Source organism: Bison bison, unplaced genomic scaffold, assembly GCF_000754665.1.
Source record: "Bison bison bison isolate TAMUID 2011002044 unplaced genomic scaffold, Bison_UMD1.0 scf7180017864473, whole genome shotgun sequence".
Taxonomy (NCBI): domain Eukaryota; kingdom Metazoa; phylum Chordata; class Mammalia; order Artiodactyla; family Bovidae; genus Bison; species Bison bison.
Window position 1 is genome coordinate 13785908 of NW_011495034.1, and position 23873 is coordinate 13809780.

General features: G+C 36.2%; 1 pseudogene; it reads right to left on the reverse strand.

Moving 5' to 3' along the window:
• Positions 1 to 333: 333 nt before the first annotated feature.
• LOC105004266 overlaps positions 334 to 23873 on the reverse strand; it is a 35707-nt pseudogene continuing 12167 nt past the window's right edge.

A 23873-nucleotide genomic window follows, 5' to 3' on the forward strand; every position in this document is an offset into this window, starting at 1 on the left:
CTAAGCAGAGTTTCCTTATTTTGTTTATAAATGAAGTTATCTAAAGATTGAGGGCAGGAGAATAAGAGGGTGACAGAGGATGAGACGGTTGGATGACATCACCAACTCAATGGACATGAGTTTGAGCAAACTTCGAGAGATACTGAAGCACAGGGTAGCCTGGAATGCTGCAGTTCATGGGGTCACAGAGCTGACATGACTTAGCCACTGAACAAGAATAAAAGTTATGTAATTAACTTTAACTTATAATTTGTAGGAGAATCACAAATTAATGTGTATGTTAAAATATGTTCTGTCACTAGTAGATTTTTATATGATTCTTTCACAGTGATTCTACTCCTCATTTATATCCCAGATGAACTTCGAGGGAAAATCTTTCATTTTCCTTTGAAATGCTCTGTCAAATTTCTCATTTTGCTTCACAGTCAAGTGACGTTTCCAGTCTCCAATGGTACCTAGTGGGACAAGCACATGAAAAGCACCTGAGTAGGAAGGTAGCACAGTCAGGACCAACATTTTCTACAGTCCACTTAATCTCTTCTTCAAGCCAAGCTAAATATTTATTAGATTTCCACGGGATTTTATCTTATTTCCCTTTCACAATTTTGAGCTAAGAAAACTTTGCATGCAGTAAACACTGAGAATAGAGTTATAGTTCACTTCCTTATCTGCTTGACTTCCACCAACTATTACCATTAAATTATAACCTTTCTTTAGAAAACCCTAAAATATTAAAACATCTAAGTATGTTTTACTAAATTCCACACACCATGCTAAGCAAACTACACCTATCATGTAATATAATTCTTAGCAAAACTCTTCAAGTTAAGTATTTTTCCATTTGTAAAAATAGAGAAAAATGATACCCAAAGATTTTAAATGATGAAATCAATATCACAGAGGGTATCCTGAGCTGTTATTTCTGCAGTTTTACTTGATGGAAGATTGAAACCATTATTAAATTATTTTTTAATTAAGATTAACATTTGGTACCTTTAGCTATCAGATTTTCTACTGTAAATATTATTGTTGGCATTTGTAAGAGTAAACAAGCTCTTATAGGCATGAGAAATGCTTTACACAGTTGAGCAACAAGAAGTGAAAATCAATAATAAATGGGGCATACACATGGAGGAAATCAGAATTGAAAGAGACACGTGTACCCCAATGTTCATCGCAGCACTGTTTATAATAGCCAGGACATTGAAACAACTTAGATGTCCATCAGCAGAGGAATGGATAAGAAAGCTGTGGTACAAATACACAATGGAGTATTACTCAGCCATTAAAAAGAATACATTTGAGTCAGTTCTAATGAGGTGGATGAAACTGGAGCCTATTATACAGAGTGAGTAAGCCAGAAAGAAAAACACCAATACAGTATACTAACGCATATATATGGAATTTAGAAAGATGGTAACGATAACCCTGTATGCGAGACAGCAAAAAAGACACAGATGTATAGAACAGTCTTTTAGACTCTGTGGTAGAGGGAGAGGGTGGGATGATTTGGGAGAATGGCATTGAAACATGTATAATATCATACAAGAAACGAATCACCAGTCCAGGTTCGATGCATGATACTGGATGCTTGGGGCTGGTGCACTGGGATGACCCAGAGGGATGGTATGGGAAGGGAGGTGGGAGGGGGGTTCAGGATTGGGAAAACGTGTACACTCATGGTGGATTCATGTAGATGTATGGCAAAACCAATACAATATTGTAAAGTAATTAGCCTCCAATTAAAATAAATAAATTAAAAATAATAATAAACGGGACAAAAGAAGCAGCAATGATTTTTTAAAATCAGGGTTCTTGCCTGGAGAATCCCAGGGACGGGGAGCCTGGTGGGCTGCTGTCTATGGGGTCGCACAGAGTCAGACACGACTGAAGCGACTTAGCAGCAGCAGCACAGCATAGCATTTTCAGTAAAATAACTTTACATAATTAAGAATGTATGTTCATCAGCATAATATAAGTTATGTATACATTAGGGAATAAAATCTTAATATAATGGAGAAGTACAAATTATGTTTTAGAATAATGTGCATTAAAAAACTGAATTTGAAATAAAGTTTAAAAGTATTGGGAGGGAAATATATTTATTATTAATGACTCCTGGCATGTTACAAAAATACAATAGAAATTTACTACCTATTACTGAATAATTGAATTTATAGCAGATTGGTTTGATGAGGTATCAGGCTACATTTTACAAGAAGAAATCTGACACATGAGAAAATAACAGTAATCTGAACACCCTCCCTCAGAGAAAAATACGTATTAACTAAATCTCTAGTATGTTAATAGGAGAAATAAAGGAAATTGAAGTTGGAGCTCTCTTTTGCCTCCAGGTAAGACTTGCTTACAGATGTTAGAGTAGGGTCATTGTGATCTGAAAGGAAGATCCTAATATTCATTAGTCAGGTTAAAGTGTCCGGCTCTGTACTGTTCTGTTTCCTGGAATACTTTTTAGGGACATTTTCAGTTAGGCTTTTGTTTCTCTCCAGGGACCAAATGGCAGTACTGGGAGACACATTTTGGAAGCACTACTTAATTAGTGTAGTAGCCAAGTACTCAAGGAAACTCTCAGCAGTTTTGCTTCTATAAACCTTTGAATATCACCTTTGCACAGGAAACGTCCTTGGCTTGTTCTTGTCCCAACTTCAGATGTCAGAATATTATTGTAATTAGCTCGTGGATCATCCTTCAATTCTGAAATGAAGCCTGCTTCACTATAGCATCCACATCCTCTTCATTCAGTTCCTTCTCAGGAAAATTGCTGATTTTAGTCACAGACCTGATCCTGAACGAATTGTATGAGAAACTATTCAGTCTATAAAGAATACATGAGTTACAGCCCAACATCTTTACCATGTTTTGAAAAACTGGAAGTCCTTGGGTTTATTTTACATCTAGAGCTTTTCAAGGATATATCACAGAGCACACATGAAAAGGAGTGTTCTGATTGTCAGCTGTGTTAGAGCTTCCTACTGATTGATTTTATAAAGACAGCTCATCATTCATTCATCCAGCACTTTTAGAATATATTATATATTTCAGAAACTGTGATCAGTTCAGTTCAGTTCAGTCGCTCAGTCGTGTCCAACTCTTTGCGACTCCATGAATCACAGCACGCCAGGCCTCCCTGTCCATCACCAACTCCCGGAGTTCACTGAGACTCACGTCCAAGTGGGCCTTAGAAAGCATCACTATGAACAAAGCTAGTGGAGGTGATGGAACACAGTTGAGCTATTTCAAATCCTGAAAGATGATGCTGTGAGAGTGTTGCACTCAATATGCCAGCAAATTTGGAAAACTCAGCAGTGGCCACAGGACTGGAAAAGGTCAGTTTGCATTCCAATCCCAAAGAAAGGCAATGCCAAAGAATGCTCAAACTACTGCACAATTGCACTCATCTCACACGCTAATAAAGTAATGCTCAAAATTCTCCAAGCCAGGCTTCAGCAATATGTGAACCGTGAACTTCCAGATGTTCAAGCTGGTTTTAGAAAAGGCAGAGGAACCAGAGATCAAATTGCCAACATCCGCTGGATCATGGAAAAAGCGAGAGAGGTCCAGAAATTGTGATAATTGCTCGCAAAGACTGAGAACAATAATATGCTATCTGTGCTTGTTATGAGTCAGAATTTCAAGAGGAAAAAGTAATTAAAGAGTAATTAAATTCAAGTAATTAAATATAGTGGGCACATGAATAAGAAAACCCAAGGTTACGTGGCTTCACTGGTGACTTCTATCAAATATTTATAGTACTAACATCAGTCCTTCTCAAACTCTTCCAAAAAATTGAAGAGGAGGAAGCATTCACAAGATTATTCTATAAGGCCAGCATTTCCCTGATACCAAAGTCAGAGAAAAGCACTAGAAGAAAGAGAACTAAAGATCCATATAACTTGTAAAATGTAAGATGCAAAACTCCTCAAAAATTAGTGGCAAAATAAACTCAGCAACATATTAAAAGGGTTATGTACATCATGATCAAGTGGGATATACTCCTGGGAAGCAACGGTGGTTCAAAATATGAAAATTAATTTTTGTAATACCACATGTACAGAGTGAAGGGCAATAAACCACATGAGCATCTCAACTGATATAGAAAAAAAGCATTTCATATCCAACACATTTTCATAATAAAATAACTCAATGAACGAAGAATAGAAGGAAAATACTTCAACATTACAAGGAGATATGTGAAATACTACTGGCAGCATCATACTCAATGGTGGAAGACTGAAACTATTTCTGCCAAAATCAGGAAGAAGGCAAGGATACCCATTCTCATCACTTATTCAACATAGTACTAAATATCTTAGCTAGAGTAACTAAGCAATCAATCAATGAACGGCATTCAAATTGGATGTAAGAAATAAAATTACTTCTCTTTGTAGACAAGATGATTTTATACATAGAAAATCCTAAAGATGCCACAAAATCTTTTAGAACTAATAAACATATTGAACAGAGTTGCACAATGCAAAACCACAAAAATGAGTCGCATTCCTATGTAATAAGAATGCGCAGTACAAAGAGCAAACAGCAAAAAAAATTCTTTCAAGTATAGTTGATTTACAATGTTTAAGGTTTACAACAGCGATTCGGTTATGCATATACATGTGTATCTCTCCGTTTTCAGATTCTTTTCCATTGTAGGTTAATGAACATCTTAATATTTACCTTGTAGGTGACAACTGTCAGTGGGATAGTTTGAGTGTTCATTGGTGAGTAAAATAACAGGACCGTCTTTACTATATTATTTCTACAAATAATTTTTATATAGAATAACTTATGTAAATCAGAATATGCAAGAACATTAAGCAAAAGACAATGCAGTCAATGATCAGCAAAAATATAGGAATAATAGAATGATACATTTTACAGATGCTGCAATTATCTGACAGTTTAAGTCACTATACTTATGATACTCAAGGTATAAGAGACAAAAATAAAAATTTGACAGAAAACTGAAAATGATTAAAAAAATAATAACAGAGGGGATTTCAATACATGAACTTGTGAACTGTACTCCAAACAAGACAGTGAGCACCCTTCTCCTTTATCACGCTATGACTTCAGCCTCCAGAGACTACTTCACCCACACACACACACACATATACACATAAAGGTGTGTGTGAGTTTCTTTATGAAGGTTTCAACCAACATCAATATATAAATGAAAGATCACAAAAGATGAAAGATTCATTCTCTCCCCAAATTAGGCTTTAGGCTTTCTCTAGGATATGTCACTCAGGAGCTTCCCATTTCACTTAAGATAAATTATAATCTTCATGAGGTGTTTTTTACATTTAACAAAACACACATGTAGAAAAGGCATAAAATAAGCATGAAGCATAATGAATTATTATAAAGTGAATATTCATGATTACAACCTGCTCATCAAGTTAAACTCTGCCGGTGTCTCAGACCCCCCACAAACACATCCCTTTCCTAATCATAAACCTTGCCCTCCACCCCCTAAATAACTACTACCTTATTTTTATAAGTATTACTTCTTTGATTTTATTTTTATTTTACTCATTTAAATATGAATCTCCAAACAGTATGGCTACCCTTGCCTTCATTCCAAATACATACTGCTTGATACTTGAGACAGAGGAGATTGAAATGACTCTTCATGGTCACTACGATCCTGGAGATAATACCCCCAAATCTGTGGGAAACATGCAAAATCCTCCGAGATAAGTTTTATATGGAGTTTGGGTATTTCCAATGCAATTAATTAGCAAGCCAAGCATCAATAGTTTTAGGTAAAATTACCAAAAATTTTCCATGGGAGGTAGTAGACACAGAAAGACCTAAAAATCCACAACATAATGTATACTCAATAGCTTGAGAAAATTGAGATCTTTATCTAGACAGAGCTTTAAAACAGAAAACATAATTTGACTAAGATCTATTTTTCTTTGATAGGGGAAGTTGAAAGAAGATTCTCTCCATATTACAGAACTAAAAAATTATTATTTGAAAGACTGGCAAAAACCTAGATCAAAAATACATAAATAATTGCTACTTGACGGAAGGTAATTTAAAAGTGACACCTGGTGATAGTGTATTGATGACAGAGAAATATTAATATTCAAGAGATCTTGCCCAGTTCCTCTGTAGTCTTTATGTCCAAATTTTCAATAAATTCTGTATTTATAGATAGTTTTATCATGAGCACATTTATATGGAGAAAATCAAATATAAAAATAGGGAAAAAATCAGATTTTGCTTTTTGAGTTGATAACTCTGGTTGAAAAATATGAGAATATATGTTGATGAGCTGAGATTGCAGGTAGGTAGACCAATTAGGAAGGCTGATCTGGACTAGGGAAAGGGTAACATGCATTGAGAGAAGTTTGTCTTTCACAAAGGTTGTTTGGTTTATGCAATATTTTAAGACAGTTTTGATCAGATGCCTGCATGGAAACATGTTGTGATTTCACAAGAAAGCTACCTTTGAAAATTCTCCTTAAAATTAGGAAGAATTTGCATCAGTAGCACACATTCACTTCTAATTGCTCATAGCTTAGTGGCTCCTCACCCCCGTGCTCCCACAATCCCTTTTCAATTTTTCAAAGTTATGGTTGCTCTGCACATTTGAGTTTGCCTTTATTGCTATAAATTGTTACATGAAAAGGAATCAATCACAAGAGATGACTTGTACACAGTGAGAGGAGAGCTCTGACAAATGAAGGGGCAGGAAATTAGAAACATCAAAAGAAGCCTGAATAGTTAGGTATAAAGACAACTATAGGAGAATATGGTTCATTGAAACCAAGATAAGAAAGGATTTCAAAGAAATAATTAAAATAAGAAAAACACACCTCTTACCATCTTCATCTCTTCATACATCAGGAACAGTATATTGAAGTCATGTCTGTGTTCATACCAGCCTCTGATGTGATCAGACCAAAGCTTTCCTAAGACTGTGGGAGAATTAATAAAGAACAAGATAAAGTTCTTATACTTATTGAACAGTAACTATAGTTTCTTTTTTGTTCTGGATTTCCCACATAGACAAGATTCCACCATTGGACATCTTTACTATCTTTTAAAAATGATGTTCAGGGGAGCTATTACCTCATTTAAATACCAAACCTACCTTTGCAACCTACTGTCTGTGTCTATAGGAAAACAGCAATGTAGACAAAAGAATCCCAAAGATCTAATTTTGAAAACTTTGTTAAGGTAAGCCCCTTTCTTTTCCTACTTCTTTCATCTGAAAACATACATCTTATTGTCTATTTTAAGGTCTGTGGATAGCAATTTTAACTATCTACAACAGGATAGCACCTGAATATAATCTTTTAAATGAGTGACAGCCCTGATCCAACATTGCACAAGCCTCTTGCATCACTCTATTCTCCTCAGTGCTGGAATGATCATTCCACAGCTGTCATATAAGACCTACCCTAAGCCCATGACAGAGTCCAAAACCTTCACCCATCCTGAACATTAACTATTCTGAAACACTTGGAAGATCTAGCTTTGAATCTGGCTAGTTTGAGTTGTTAGACTGTTCGTGATTATCTTATACTCTGATAAAAATATTTCCTGTACAAGTGCTTCTGCAACCTTGACAATCCCGAGTGTTCCTCATGAGGACAGAAAAGCCACTGGATGGCAGACTAAGTAGACAGACAATTGTTGTTCAGTCTCTAAGTTGTGTCCAACTCTTTGCGACCCAATGGACTGCAGTATGTCAGGCTTCCCTATTCTTCACTATCTCCCAGAGTTTGCTCAGATTCATGTCCACTGAGTCAGTGACACCATCCAACCAGCTCACCCTCTGTCACCCTCTTCTCCTCCTGCCCTCAGTCTTTCCCAGCATCAGGAACTCTTCCAATGAGTTGGCTTAATTGACCAAAGTATTGGAGCTTCAGCTTCAGCATTAGTCCTTCAAGTGAATATTCAGGGTTGATTTTCTTTAAGCTTGACTGGTTTGATCTCCTTGCAGACAAAGGGACTCTCAAAAGTCTTCTCTAGCACCACAATTCAAAAATATCAATTCTTTGGTGCTCTGCCTTCTTTACAGTCCAACTCTCACATCCATACATGACTACTGGAAAAACCATAGCTTTGACTATATAGACCTTTGTTGGCAAAGTGATGTCTCTGGTTTTAATATGTTGTCTAGGTTTGCCACAGCTTTTCTTCCAAGGAGCAAACGTCTTTTAATTTTATGGCTGCAGTCACTGTCCGCAGTGATTTTGGAGACCAAGAAAATGAAATATGTTACTGTTCCCACTTTTCCCCCATCTATTTGCCATGAAGTGGTGGGATCAGATGCCATGATCTTAGTTTTTTAAATGTTGAGCTTTAAGCCAGCTTTTCCACTTTCTTCTATCACCTTTATCAAGAGGTTCTTTAGTTCCTCTTTCCTTTCTGCCATTAGAGTGGTATCATCTGCATATCTGAGGTTGTTCATATTTCTCCAAGCAATCTTGATTCCAGCTTGTGATTCATCCAGCCTGGCATTTCCTCTGATATACTCTGCATAAATGTTAAATAAGCAGGGTGACAATATACAGACCTGTCGTACACCTTTCCCAGTTTTGAACCAGGCCATTGTTACATGTCCAGTTCTAACTATAGTGACATTCTATCTTCTATGTGCGTTCTATCTTTATGATTACCACTTCTCCATCTTCCTAAAATATGTTCCCCAGTTTTGAGAATTTGGCTATACGCCAACATTGCTTCATAAACATGTTGCTTGATAATTAAATTTACAGTTACCTTTTACATCTAGAAACTGCTCCATGAAATCCCCCATGTTGTCTGGACCTTCTAATGTAGCCACCAAATTTGGAAAATGAAAGAGATCAAAACATCCTTGGGGTTTCTGTAGATGTGAAAAATCTGCAGGAGGAATAATGAAATAATTTTAATAATTCTTGGTTATCTTTACAGGGTTTTTAATGCCTACATAACATTGTTGCTGCTACTGCTAAGTCGCTTCAGTCGTGTCTGACTCTGTGTGACTCCATAGGTGGCAGCCCACTAGGCTCCTCTGTCCCTGGGATTTTCCAGGCAAAAGTACTGGAGTGGGTTGCCATTGCCTTCTCCAACATAGCATTGTTACATCAATGAATAACAATTTCTTAATATTTCATGCAGTATATTATACATGGAAATTTATTTTTCCCAATTTTTTGCTATTTCAAAGACTGTTGTAATAAATAACTTTGTTCATAAGATATTTCATACTGTGCAAGCATATAGGACTAATTCCTAAAAATGAAATTATTTATTTATAAGTTTAATTAGTACTGAAAATTACCTTGCATTGAATTTGTTTCAATTTACTCTCCATGAATATTAAGTGCTATTAAGGTAACATTGGACATTGCTGAAACAAGGAAAAACTGCGTAACTGATGACGGTGGAGCAAATAAATTTCCATATAGGAAAAAAAAACCAAAGAAAATAAATTTCAACCTCACAGCATGCATTCAAACACATTTATGAGTGAATTAAGGATTTGAATATGGAAGCAAAACCTCAACATCTAAAACAATTAAGAATGTATTTCTAGTCTTGGATAAGTAAAAGAATTTCCTAAACAGGAAAAATTATTTAAAATAAAAATTGATCAATTGGACTACATTAACATTAAGAATGCTATTAGTCAAAATATAGCATAGTGTTACAAAATGCAAGAAAATATGAGGACCAGTGTATATAACCAATAATAGATCTGTACTCAGAGTGTATATATTTGTATATATATATATGCAAATAACAAATCAAAAAGAAAAAGATAAACAACATCATAAAATATTGAGCAAAAGTTGTAATAATTTCACAGAGAAAGAAATAATTATGGCCAATAATATATTAAAATGTGGTTAATTTCAAAGATTAAGAAATGCAAATTGACATTTGAGATACTTTTTGTAATTATATATTTATAAAAACTTTAGAAGTTTGATAGGAAAATTACTAGATGAGAAAAAAGAGCTCATATATTGATTTCAGCTTGAGTTAGCACAACTGCTTTGTTGAAAATAAAACAGCATCTTCTTATAAAGATGAATGTTTTTTTATTTTGTTCCTTTGCATGTCTATTCTAGGGTGTTTATTCTAGGGCAGCTCATTCAGAAGTGCACCAGGGTATGTGCTCAAGAATGTTTATAGCAGCATGTGTTATGATAACAAAATATTCAAAGAATCTCATTATTCAGTTAGAGAAAATACAGTTCAGATAGGATAATATACACAACTTCTTAAATTATAGAACAATGGAAAATAATACTGTAAGTCAAGAACAAAAAATGTCATATGGGAAAACCCCGGTGGGGGTGGGAAACAGTGTCAAAATAAAGTTTAGTAAAATTTAAAGTCAAATAGTTTAACAAAACAACATGTAATTTGTTTGCAATGAGCAAAAGACAGGAAATTTTGTGTAATAAATAACATCAACGTATAAACACTACAGTTTCTAGTAAGTCACTGAAGATTCTGGCTTAGCAACAATCATACCGGGAGTTGTAGGCACATTTATCTTTAGACTTGAGAATAAAAAGATTAACATAATAAATTTACAATGTTATTTAACAAAATATATTATATATATATGTGTGTATATTATGCCTGATACATGGAATATACACTATTTTTCATGAATATAGTGTATATTCATAGATCATATTGAAAAATTGATCATGCATTTGGCAATAAAACTTATTATTAAATCTTAAAAGTTGGAACTCTTTAGTACCATTACCTCATGACAATATCATAGTACTATAATCAGTGATGAAAACATTTTAAAAAGAAAATTGTAGAAAAAACCTTGAAAACACCTTCAAAATAATTTTTATTATAAAATTATAATTATATTTTATAATATATTATAATTATATATAATGTATAAATTTATATATTATATATAATTTTATTATAAAATCAAAACTAAAATGATAGATTATTTATAAAATAACAAAATTACATCCATAGCTATACTAAAAAGAATTTTATCATCTTAAAGTGTCAATTTTGGAAAAAGATAAAATTAGTATTTAATTAAACACAGAAAAATATTTGCAGGAAAAAAATTAGGAAATAATTTATTAAAATAAATTCAGAAATTGATGAAATAGAAAACTTTAAATTATCTTTAAAAAAGAAGCCAGATTTTTGAAAGAAAACCGTGTAATAGAAAACTGTGATATCCTGAAAAGTGTTCAAAAAATGTAAAAGTTTTCAAAATTACAAATGATTGAAAAAGATGTGCAAACAAGACAAAATGATCAAGTCATAACAGAATACATTGTGATTTTTTTCAGTGTTTTGCAATCTAGATGAAATGAGGATAATTTACTCTGAAAATAAAATTATATTGTTGGATTAAGAAAGGCAGGTAAGTTAAACTCAGGAGAAAAAGACAGATGTTGTAGATTATAAATTTAACAGGATCAGACATATTTATAATGGACTATACTCAAATCTTCAAAAAATTATGTTGTCTTATATTTGAAAATCACTTGATGACTTAGAAAAAATACACAAAGATTCAAAAAAATCTGCAACATCAGATTTCTAGTGATTCTACAGTCAAATAATAGAACAATTATGGAATATTAAAGTGTGTTTTTTAAATAGCGGAAGGTAATGGCACCCCACTCCAGTACTCTTGCCTGGAAAATCCCATGGATGGAGGAGCCTGGTAGGCTGCAGTCCATGAGGTTGCTAAGAGTGGGACACGACTGAGCAACTTCACTTTGACTTTTCACTTTCATGCATTGGAGAAGGAAATGGCAACCCACTCCAGTATTCTTGCCTGGAGAATCCCAGGGACGGGGGAGCCTGGTGGGCTGCAGTCTATGGGGTCGCACAGAGTCGGATACGACTTAAGCGACTTAGCAGCAGCAGCAGCAACAATTCTTGAGTTAAAATTAACAAAACTATTCCAGCTGTTTGTTAACACAAGAACTCTACTATAAACAAGTAGGATTTATCCCAGGAATAGAACATTAGTAAATTATTAGTGGATTTCATTTCACTCTAGATTAAAGCATGGCAGGAAGAACACGGTACACTGAGTTGCCTAAAAAGGCATTTTAAGTAATTAGACCTCTACTGAATAGTAAAACAAAACTACAAGTAAAACTCTAAGTAAACTAAGATAACAAAAATGTATTTCTCAGCATTATGTCCCTCAAAAACCAATTGCAAAACAACACAAAACAAAACCAAGCAAAGATACTAAGAGTACTAGAGTCCAGGACATTTGTCATAATCTGTGTTATTGTATTTTTTCCTGCAGATTTTAACCACTGAAAGAGAAGGAAAAGAAGTGCAAAGATTGGAAAGGAAAGCAAAAATTGTATTTTCTTAAATGAAATATATTCAAATTAATAAAACTAAAAAAGAGATTAATGGAGCCAACTAAAATAGTGTAACAAAATCAATGTCGCTATTTTAAAACAGTAGTAACTAAATAGAAATATGACGGTGAAAATTTTCCAGTTTTTACTATCAATAAAAAAATTATCAACTGAAGATTCAAGAAAAAATGTGTAGAAGCATATAAAATATATCACATACAATGGGCATGAAAATAGACTTGATAAAGAGTGATACAATGATGCTGGAAGGAATGGTGGAATATTGCAATGCAATGAATGTTCCAGAATTAATATATACCTTTAATCAAATCTAATCAGAATCTAAATTGATGGGAATTTGCCTTACCAGGTATAATATTTAAAACAGTGAAGAACTGCCACATATTAAACAGATTTACCAATTTTAGGAATAAAAATGCAACCTCAGAGGCAGGAACTAAGGAACGTTAGTATGTCAAAATGTAGAGTTCAAAATAATATGTAAAAAACAAATGCTTAAAATATATTGGGTCCATTGGCCAGCCAGTTTGACAAATATCATGCAACAGTCCTGGTTCAAGTCACATGTAGTATCGTATATAGCTTATAATTAAATGTAAAAGTTCATTAGAAACTCTGGAGAGAATGTGCTTTTTGGGGAGGAGGTGTATTTTTGGGTGTCTTAAGAGCCAGAAGTTATGAAGGAGAGATTAAAAGACTGGTTCTATAAAATTAAAAGCAGTGAACAATTTTTAAAGGTAAACTGTTAATTAGAACAATATTTGCCCCTATATAAATACTTCAATAAAAAAGCAAATAAAGGACAGGCTAAAGAAAAATGAATAAAGGATATAAAGGACATATGAAGGCCCAAAAATGTAAAAAAAGATGCTCAAACTTTAACAAGAAAAAAGGGCTTCAGATTACTCAAGAATAGCGTTGTATTTATCTAGCACATTAGCATAAACTGATAATGTCCGTCTTTGGCAAGATGTGAAAAAAGTACTTCATGAAATGCAAATTAATAGATTTTAGAATGCAAATAGATAATACCTACCAACATATAAAATATTTGGATCCTTTAATCTGAAAACTCCTCTTTCAGAGAAACATTTCACCAGAGACCTAAAAAGTACAAGGATCTATAAGAATGTTTATTGCAATTTGCAATTTGGTGTGTTTATTTGCTGCTACCTGTCCACCAGTACATGCTATATATTCTACTGCCATCCTGAAATTACAAAAGAATAGAATTTTGTGTGCTGACATAAAAGAGTTTTTGCTATATGTTATATTGGGCTTCCTTGGTGGCTCAGACTGTGAAGTATCCACCTGCTATGTGGGAGACGTGGGTTCGATCCCTGGGTTGGGAAGGTCCCCTGGAGGAGGGCATGGAAACCCACTCCAGTATTTCTTGCCTGGAGAATTCCATGGACAGAGGAGCCTGGCTGGCAGCAGTCCATAGGGTCTCAAAAAGCTGGACATGATTGAGTGACTAAGCACAACACATATAATAACACTGCAAGCAATGTTTGTGATGATCTAATTTACGTATATATTGGTTTAATGTATAAGACAAGATCAGAAAAATTATGATAATCACATTTGAAAGAACGTAGATGAGTAGGGATGGAGAACAATATTTGAAGAAAATATTTTTGTTTATGCAAAGTATTCATAAGTTATTTCTATGACATACTTTAGCTTTTTTGTTGTTGAGATCTTTCGGTGCCAAATAATATGGGTTGTGGGAAGAGAAGATGAGAGGGGATGGTCTCTTGTCATGGTTTATTGTGCGTAGTTTGTATTCCAGGAAGGGGATGCTATCAACCGTTTCCACAATTTCAGTTCTGTTACGATGTCCCTCAAAATAAATCAAGCTTCATATCTGCTGAGACCAGATGGTGCCTGTAAAAATAAATAATATTGTTTTCAACCTTGAATAAATTTTTCATAGTAAATATCAATAGTCAAAGCCATCAATTTCAAAATCATTTGGAGCTTTTAATTCCTGTTAACCACTCTAAATGTGCCAATGAATTTGCCCAAGTTTTTTGTTTTATTTTTATTTTTACATTAACATTAATAAAGGTGGTATCATGGCCTCTTACTTCCTTTTCAACCTGAAGAGCTGTAGTGATTCTGATTCCAAGACAGTGATTCAGATTAATCCTTCAGCTTTTCTGTTTCCTGTACTTCAAGTAAACTCCCTTAATACAGTTTTCTGAGGCTCCCTGTTTCTTCTTCCTTAGTCTCCTCTCTTACAGCTTTATCTTTTAAAGTATAGACTAATTAAGAGCTTAAGACTAAGAAGAGCTTTCACTTCTTTTTCTGTTTTATTATCATGTAACATGTCTTCTTACACAGTGTTGAATAAAACTAAGGACACCAGGCAGTCTTATCTTGTTCTTGATTTTTTGTGAAGAAACATTTTTGAAAACATTTTTCACTAAATGTTGCACTGGTGTGTGATGTTTGTGGCAGTTTTTGTAGATTCTCTTTTTCAGGTTAAAAGTGTTCCCTTTTCTCCCTAGTTTGCTAACAGTTTCCTGCATGAATGGCTGCTGAATTTTATTGAACGCTGGTTCTGCAATTATTGCATTGATAATACAGGCTTTCTCTTATACTCTAACAATGTGAATGAAACTTTTCAAACCAACCTTGACTATTGAACTAAGCCCACCTTTGTCATGGTGTATTTTTTTTTAACATTGCTACATTGGTTTTGCTTACAATGGTTTTAGGATTTTTGCATCTATTTTCACAAAAATAGCATCAGTAATCTAAAAGGATGTGAGATGTTAAGTCTTATAGTGTCACTACTGATTTATATAGATGATTGATTTGATACAATTTATAGTGAGTCCTGGAGACTCTGTAAGCTTCTCTCTAAAGATGAATGAAACTCAGCAAGCTGGACTGAGAACTGGGTATTATGTCACTTCAGTCCTGTTTGACTCCTTGTGACCCTATGGACCTTGGCCCACCAGGCTCCTCTGTCCATGGGGATTCTCCAGGCAAGAATACTGGGGTGGTTTGCCATTTCCTCCTCAGGGGATCTTTCGAATCCAGGGATCGAACCTGCATGTCATGTCTCCTGCACTGGCAGGCAGGTTCTTTACCACTTAGTGCTACCTAGGAAGCACTTATGAAGTGAAGTGAATTGAAAGTCACTCAGTTGTGTCCTATTCTTTGCGACCGCATGGACTATACAGTCCATGGAATTCTCCAGGCCAGAATACTGGAGTGAGTAGCCTTTCCCTTCTCCAGGGGACCTTCCCAACCCAGGGACTGAACCCAGGTCTCCCGCATTGCAGGCGGATTCTTTACCAGCTGAGCCACAAGGGGCGCCCATGGGATAGTGCAAATAAAAGCCTGGAGATTGAGCATCAGTCTTCTGAGAATGGTCTAAAAGATTTTACTAAGCATTCCATGACCAACAAAACTGTTGCTATAGCTTTCAAATGCATCCTTTTGTGTGCAGTTCAGTTTGTCGAAGTTAAGTAAATATGACTCCTGGTTACATGTAGACCTCTTTAATATCTCCAACACTTATGACCACTTTTTTGTTTGTTTCTGGAGGAACCTGATATGTTCCTAAAGTCAACAAAATTTTGCCCAATTTATTTATCCAAACTGAGCTACTGGTTGACACCCTAGAAAGCTACCTATTGACCGAGACAACCTGCACAGAATATATTTGTCTCAGCAGCACATCAGTCTCTCACATCCCTGAAATCACATCAGAAGGGATCTTGTCTCATCAGTTCATCTGTAATAGTGAGTAGTAATAGGGTAGACTCGATCTCTTTCAAGTCTCACCCTCATTTCAATGTAAAAATGTACTTTTTCTCCTCAGTTTTCTAATTTTCCTCCTTTTCTTTTGAGCTTCCATACAAAAGTAAGAAGGAGACACAAGATCTCCTTTCTCTTTATATAGTCATTGTTTTTTATTATATTCATCATGGAAAGACAAACTATTTATGTCTCACCAATCCGGAGTTCCTACATGTATCTATCCTATTCCCTGCTCTTTTTGCATTGCCTCTGAGAGCTCTTATAATTCTGTCTCCTGAGACTGTGCAAGACAGAATGAACTAAATTAGCAAAAAATAGAGTGATGTTTAGAATGTTTGTGTGGCTGCCTGCCACTTTCCTCTTTTCACAGCATCCAGAGTCTCTGAAATTAGTGCCTTTTAATGACTGTTTGGGGTGACAATGTGGGGTGTCAGAAAGTGTGTGATAGTTACTCATACTGCCATTTTGGCTTTTCACTTCAATCACATTTTCTACTTACGAACTTCTACATTTGTGCATATTATACAATATGGATTCTCCCTTACTATACTCCTTGCTGCTGCTGCTAAGTCGCTTCAGTCGTGTCCGACTCTGTGCGACCCCACAGATGGCAGCCCATCAGGCTCCCCCGTCCCTGGGATTCTCCAGGCAAGAACACTGGAGTGGGTTGCCATTTCCTTCTCCTTAGGCTTTGAGTATTCTATGTTTTTTACTGGAGAATTTGTGATGCTTATGTCAAAAGAATGCTCTCCATCTACCTCTATTGAAACCATTCTTCGTGTGGTTTATCAGCCTATCTATTCAGTCCTTAGTTCTCAATAGATGTTGACTGAAGTTCAACAGGAATGAGGAACCCTCCAAAAGTTTAGTAGGATCTAACCTGGGTGCCAAATAACATTCCACAAAGGCTTCTCTGTAGGTTGAGATAAGCATTCAATGAAATCAAGACAGTGCTTTGGCATTATTTTGATTCTCATGTTTTAGGATGAATAGCTTGGTTGTTAAAATGTAAATTTCTAGATGATACCAGATGCCATGATCTTAGTTTTCTGAATGTTGAGTTTTAAGCAAACTTTTTCCCCTCTCCTCTTTCACTTTCATCAAGAGGCTCTTTAGTTCTTCTTCACTTTCTGCCATAAGAATGGTGTCATCTGCATATCTGAGGTTATTGATATTTCTCTCCACAAACTTGATTCCAGCTTGTGCTTTATTCAGCCCAGCGTTTCTCATGATGTACTCTGCATATAAGTTAAATAAGCAGGGTGACAATATACAGACTTGATGTACTCCTTTCCTGATTTGGAACCAGTCTGTTGTTCCATGTCTAGTTCTAACTGTTGCTTCTTGACCTGCATACAGATTTCTCAGGAGGCAGGTAAGGTGGTCTGGTTTTCCTATCTCTTTAAGAATAACATTCATACTGGTCAACAATACAGAACATGCCAGCAAGAGAGAAGAATAATATGTGGTGAATTACCTTAGCTGTAATCATTTTCAGGAAAAGTGCAGTGATGATGTATAGCACAGGGAACTCTACTCAATATTCTGTAATAACCTACATGGGAAAAGAATCCTACAAAAAAGAGTGGATACATGTACATGTAAGGCCTCCCTAGTGGTTCAGATGGTAAAGTGTCTGCCTGCAATGCGGGAGACCCGGGTTTGATCCCTGAGTTGGGGAGATCCCCTGGAGAAGGAAATGGCACCCCACTCCAGTACTCTTGCCTGGAAAATCCCATAGACAGAGGAGCCTGGTAGTTACAGTCCCTGGGGTTGCAAAGAGTCAGACATGACTGAGTGACTTAACCCAATCCAATGTATATGTATAACTGATCTCGCTTTGCTGTACATGTGAAACTAACACAACATTGTAAATCAACTATATGCTAATAAAAAATAATTTTAAGTACAGTGTATAGAATCTTTGTGGGTAACTGTTTTATGCATTGGCAATCCTGTGATCTTATTAGGATATGATAAGAACAATTGAACTATTTATTTCCATTGAATAAGTATTTACTGGCTGCTCACTCTGCTCTAGACCCTGAGGTCACATGGAAACAAAAAACTGGTCTCTGTCTTCAAGGAAATTGAAACCTACACCTAAAAGTATTATGCAGTCACTAAATTGACTATAGATAAATGAAAGAATGTGAACAAGTGGGAAAGTTAAGTGAAAAACAAGGTGTCAAATTATGACATCCCAAATTTTGAGGGGTAATAAAATTTGGACACAAAATTTTGCAGTTTTGGTTTGAACTAATTCCCAAGTATGCTTGCTTTAGAATAGTGTGAAAGTGAAAGTCCTTCAATTGTATCCAGCTCTTTGCAACCTCGTGAACAGGAGCCTGCCAGGCTCCTCTGTCCATGGGATTTCACAGGCAAATCTACTGGAGTGAGTTGCCATTTCCTCCTCCAGGGGATCTTCCCAACCCTACGATCGAACCCAGATCTCCCACACTGCAGGAGGATGCTTTACCATCTGAGCCACCAGGGAAATCCTAGAATGCTGCACCTGGCGTTACAGTATATTTTAATTCCCAATGTTTTACAACTGTGGAAACTGAAACTTAGATTAAATAACCTGCCATACAATTAGTAATTCATAGAAATGCAATTAGACACCAGGGCTCCTCTTCACATGAACCGTAAGTAGTTCTTATCTATTAATTCTACATAATCCCAGGTCCTGAACGTTCACAGCTCAGCCTCATATCAGTTGTTTGACTGATAGTTTCTGGACACTGCACTTTTAATGGTGACATTGACAATAGTTAAATCACTGAAGTGTGTTGAATAATAAATATAGTGAGCTTTAGTTGGAGTCACGGAGAGTCAGACACTTCTGAGTGACTTCACTTTCACTTTTCACTTTCATGCATTGGAGAAGGAAATGGCAACCCACTCCAGTGTTCTTGCCTGGAGAATCCCAGGGACGGGGGAGCCTGGTGGACTGCCGTCTATGGGGTCGCACAGAGTCGGACACGACTGAAGCGACTTAGCAGCAGCAGCAGTTTTGTATTACTACATAACACATTATCACAAGCCTATGGTTTAAAATATCACCCATTTATTATCTCTGAGTTCTGTAGACAAAAGGTCCAGCATGATGGCTGGGTTCTTTGCTTAAAATCGGCAAGGCTGAAATCAAAGAGTTGGCCAGATTTTATTTCTTTTTGAATACTCTGGGGGGTACCCACTACTAAGTGCATTCAGGTTGTTAGAAGAATTTAGTTAGTTGTGGTTGCAAAACTGTTTACTTGACAGGTAGCCCCTTCATCTTCTAGCAAGCCGTGGCCTCTTGAATCCCTCCTGTGCTTCAAATCTTGCTGACTTTCCTTTCACCTTCCTCTTCTGCCCCACAGGTTCACTGAATCACATTGAGCCCAAATGGATAAACCAGGATAGTCTCCCAATTTTAATTAATGTCAGCTAATTAGTAACCTTAATTACATCTGCAAAGTCCTTTTTTGCCTTGGAAGGCAAACACATGCATAGTTGTGTAGAATGGGGGAACTTCTTGGGAGAAGATTCCTAACTCTGCCTACCCCAGAATGTTAATTTGATTTAAGCCCCATAGCAAGAGCTCATCAGTTTCTATGAGGATGATAGACATGCTAAGCTACCCCTTTGTTCTCTTGTCCTCTGCCTTTGAATGGGATGGTTAGAGAAGGAAATGGGGACAATCCCCTTCTTAAGCAAACTGTCTTTCTCTCCATTTAAAAACTTTGAACCTTGGAGTAATGGCATTTATGAAGGCAGTATATGCTGTGTGGAAAAAGTAGGACCAACATAAGGACCACTTCCAGAAAGGGGGAACCTTGCAACTGAGAATGGCAAGTCCTCCTTTAAGATGGACCTTTAAGGTGGCATCATGCTGAATCTTAGTTCCCCAACCCGGGATCAAATCTGTGCCCCCTGAAGCAGAAGCACAGTCTTAACCACTGGATGGCCAGAGAAGTCCCCCTTAGGGATTCTTTACCATGGACTTCAGTGAAGGATTTCTTTGCAATAAAGAAAACACAAAAAAGAAGAACTTAAATGAAAAGTGGGAAACTAGTCAGATACGTGCAGGCTGACCAATGGAAAACAACGGGCTTGTGTGCTCAGAGGACCAGTAACATTATCAACAATCAGGACTATCGCCCAAGTATTACACCTCATACATTACAGTCCACACTCCCAAGTGAGAAACCAGACCTCTCACCTGCACCCTGAATTCGTATCAATGGGAAAGAACCCAGGAGTCTGGGGGCATGCCACGAAGTTGGGATAAAAATGGTAATATAGAACATTAGGTTGTCTTTTATTATTTTAGTATAAAATACAAAAAAATTGGTAATTCTATAATTATAAATAAGTCTATAAACTTATTTCCAGTTTTAGAAATAAGGTATTGTCTTACCACTGTGATGTATGTGTCTGTTCAAAATGTTAACTGAAGGCAAAATGAAAGAAAGGGTTTAAGATTCAAATTGTTCCAGAATTGGTCAGATGCAATATTTCAAGGCTGGTTCTGGGGTCCTTTTGACATATCTCCAAGATTGTTTGTATACCTCTTTTCTTTCTGGTATAATAAGATGATCCAAACTCATTTGCATTTTCTTTGCCCCATCTCTGTAATCAGTCATTTCTCCTGATTTCTGTAAACAGAGATTGGTGTTAAGAAACCAAGATCTTGGTTTTATTTGTGCTCACTGCTCTGACTTTTCATAGCTTTTATGTCCCCTAGCAGACAGACATAGGAAATATAAAATGGTGCAGTCTGAAATGATATGAAATAATATGCCCCAAGTTACCTCAATTTTTTGAGCTCTCAAAAGACATAAAAAGAAAAGATGAATTGATTATTTGGAGTGAGGAAGAAAAGCCAGTTACTACATCACAACTATATAGGACTTTCTAAATCCTTTCTTCCATTTTGCCTTTAGTTAATATTTTGAACAATTATTGTACCATCCAAAACCTTAGAAAGCTAAGATTTCAGTAAGCCTTGGAAAGTTCCACGGAAAGAAGATTACTAACATTCTTACTCGCTCATGAACCGTATCCTTGTTTGGTAGAGAACTGAGACAACTGAAACAACGCTTTTGATCACTGATGCAGCACTTTTTTTTTTTAAACTTGTGTTACTGCAGATTGACCTAGAAAGAATAGGGGAAAGATCTCGGAGCTTCTCAAAAGACTCCTTAAGTATTTAGTTTAATGAAAACTCATGTTATACATACAGAAATTCTTGACTGAGCTATTAATTTAAATAACAACTCTATTACTATTGATTTTTATCTTTAAGTCTATGCCACTCTCACAAAATGGATTAATGTTTAATTTACGATCATTGTAAGAAACCAGATGGATGGAACATTTAGAAGCTTAACTTACCCTCAAATTAAACACTAGCTCATACTAGTGAAGATTTGTACATTGAAAGGATTAAAAATCTCCTCTAGGATCAAACAATGGGTTTAGTGGAAACCTCAGAATCATTACTGAAGAGCAACTTATGCAGGTTAGCTAACAGAATATTGAGTGAAAACTCCAAAGAGATGTTTGCACAGATCTGAGACAAATGTTAATTATGTAGAATACAGAAAAGATGGGCTGAATCTTCTGTAACATCTAATAAAAAAATAAAGAGCAATGAAAGGCATCATTTAAGTGATGGACAAGTCTGGGGATTTTGAAAAATTGATTTAAATATTCAGTGAGTTAAGAAGGCTTTTGGATATTTCCATAGCCAGTTTTACATGGGATGATATAAAGAAATGAAGAATGCACACCTGCCCTCTAAGATATATCTAAACGATTTTACTAACCTCCCTTCAGGCCCAGCAAAGTTGTTTCTATAACTTTCAAATATTATACATCCTTTTGTGTGTTGTACAGTTCTCAAAGTTAAGTAAATATGACTTACTGGCCACATACATTTCTCTTTAGTATCTCCGACAGTTTTGACTACTTTATTGTTTCTGAGCAACCTGATATCCTTTCCCTAATGTCAACAGAATCTTATTCAATTTGTTTATCCACACTGGGCTACCAGCTGGCATTCTAGAACACTACTCATTGATCAAATCAAACTCTGCAAGGAGTATTTCTTCCTCAGCAACATGTCAATCCCTAACACCCTAAGGTTGTATCAGAGTGAATCCTGCTTCATCAGTTCACCTCCAACAGTGTGTAGTAATAGGGTAGACTTAGCCTCTTTCAAGCCTTACCCTATCTTCAGCACACAAACACATTTAATTTTTTCTCCTCAGTTTTCTGTTTTTTTCCCCCTCCTTTTATTTTAGACTTCAGTGCAAGAATAAGGAGAAACAAGATGTCCTTTCTCTCTACTGTCACTTTCTCCTATATTCATCATGAAGATACATACAAGTCTTGCCAATGCTGAGATCCTGTATGAATCCACCCCATAACCAACTCTTCTGCTCTTGCATCTGTGAAAAACAACTCTTATGATTTTCTCCCAAGGCTGTGCAAGACATACTGAACTATTAATAGCAAAGAAGTGGTATTCAGAATGTTTGTGTGGACTGCCTGATATGCTTTCAACTTTTCTTGACATTCAGGGTCTGGAATTTGTGTTTTCTAAGCGATTGCTTTGGGCATTGTGGGGTGTCAGGTGGTTTGTCATAGTGACTCATTTTCATCTTTGCTTGCACTTCAACTACACTTTCTATTTATGAACTTATGCATTTGTCCGTGTTATACAGAAACAATTCTGCCTTACCTCACTCCACAGTATGAATTCTCCAAGGTTTTTCACGGAAACGTTGTGATGCCAGTGTCAAAATAGTGCTATGTATATTGAAACCATTCTTTGCAGTTTATCAGTCTATTCTGTTCTCAGTCCTCAATAGTTGAGGTTCTGTGGACTGCAACTTGAGTGAGATAACTACAAGCAGGTTGGGAGAACCCTAATTGAATCTTCAATTGAGAGGCAAATTGTTTTTGTTGTTACTGTTTATTTGCCAAGTCTTGTCCGACTCTTTTGTGACCCCATGGACTATAACACATCAGTTCAGTTCAGTCGTGTCCGACTCTTTGCGACCCCATGAATCGCAGCACGCCAGGCTTCCCTGTCCATCACCAACTCCCATAGTTCACCCAGACTCACATCCATCGAGTCAGTGATGCCATCCAGCCATCTCATCCTCTGTCGTCCCCTTTTCCTCCTGCCCCCAATCCCTCCAAGCATCAGAGTCTTTTCCAATGAGTCAACTCTTCGCATGAGGTGGCCAAAGTACTGGAGTTTCAGCTTTAGCATCATTCCTTCCAAAGAAATCCCAGGCTGACCTCCTTTAGAATGGACTGGTTGGATCTCCTTGCAGTCCAAGGGACTCTCAAGAGTCTTCTTTCTCCAACACCACAGTTCAAAAGCATCAATTGCTCGGTGCTCAGCTTTTTTCATAGTCCAACTCTTACATCCATACATGACCACAGGAAAAACCATAGCCTTGACTAGATGGGCCTTTGTTGGCAAAGTAATGTCTCTGCTTTTCAATATGCTATCTAGGTTGGTCATAACTTTTCTTCCAAGGAGTAAGCGTCTTTTAACTTCATGGCTGCAGTCACCATCTGCAGTGATTTTGGAGCCCCCAAAAATAAAGTCTGACACTGTTTCCACTGTTTCCCCATCTATTTCCCATGAAGTGATGGGACCAGATGCCATGATTTTTGTTTTCTGAATGTTGAGCTTTAAGCCAACTTTTTCAC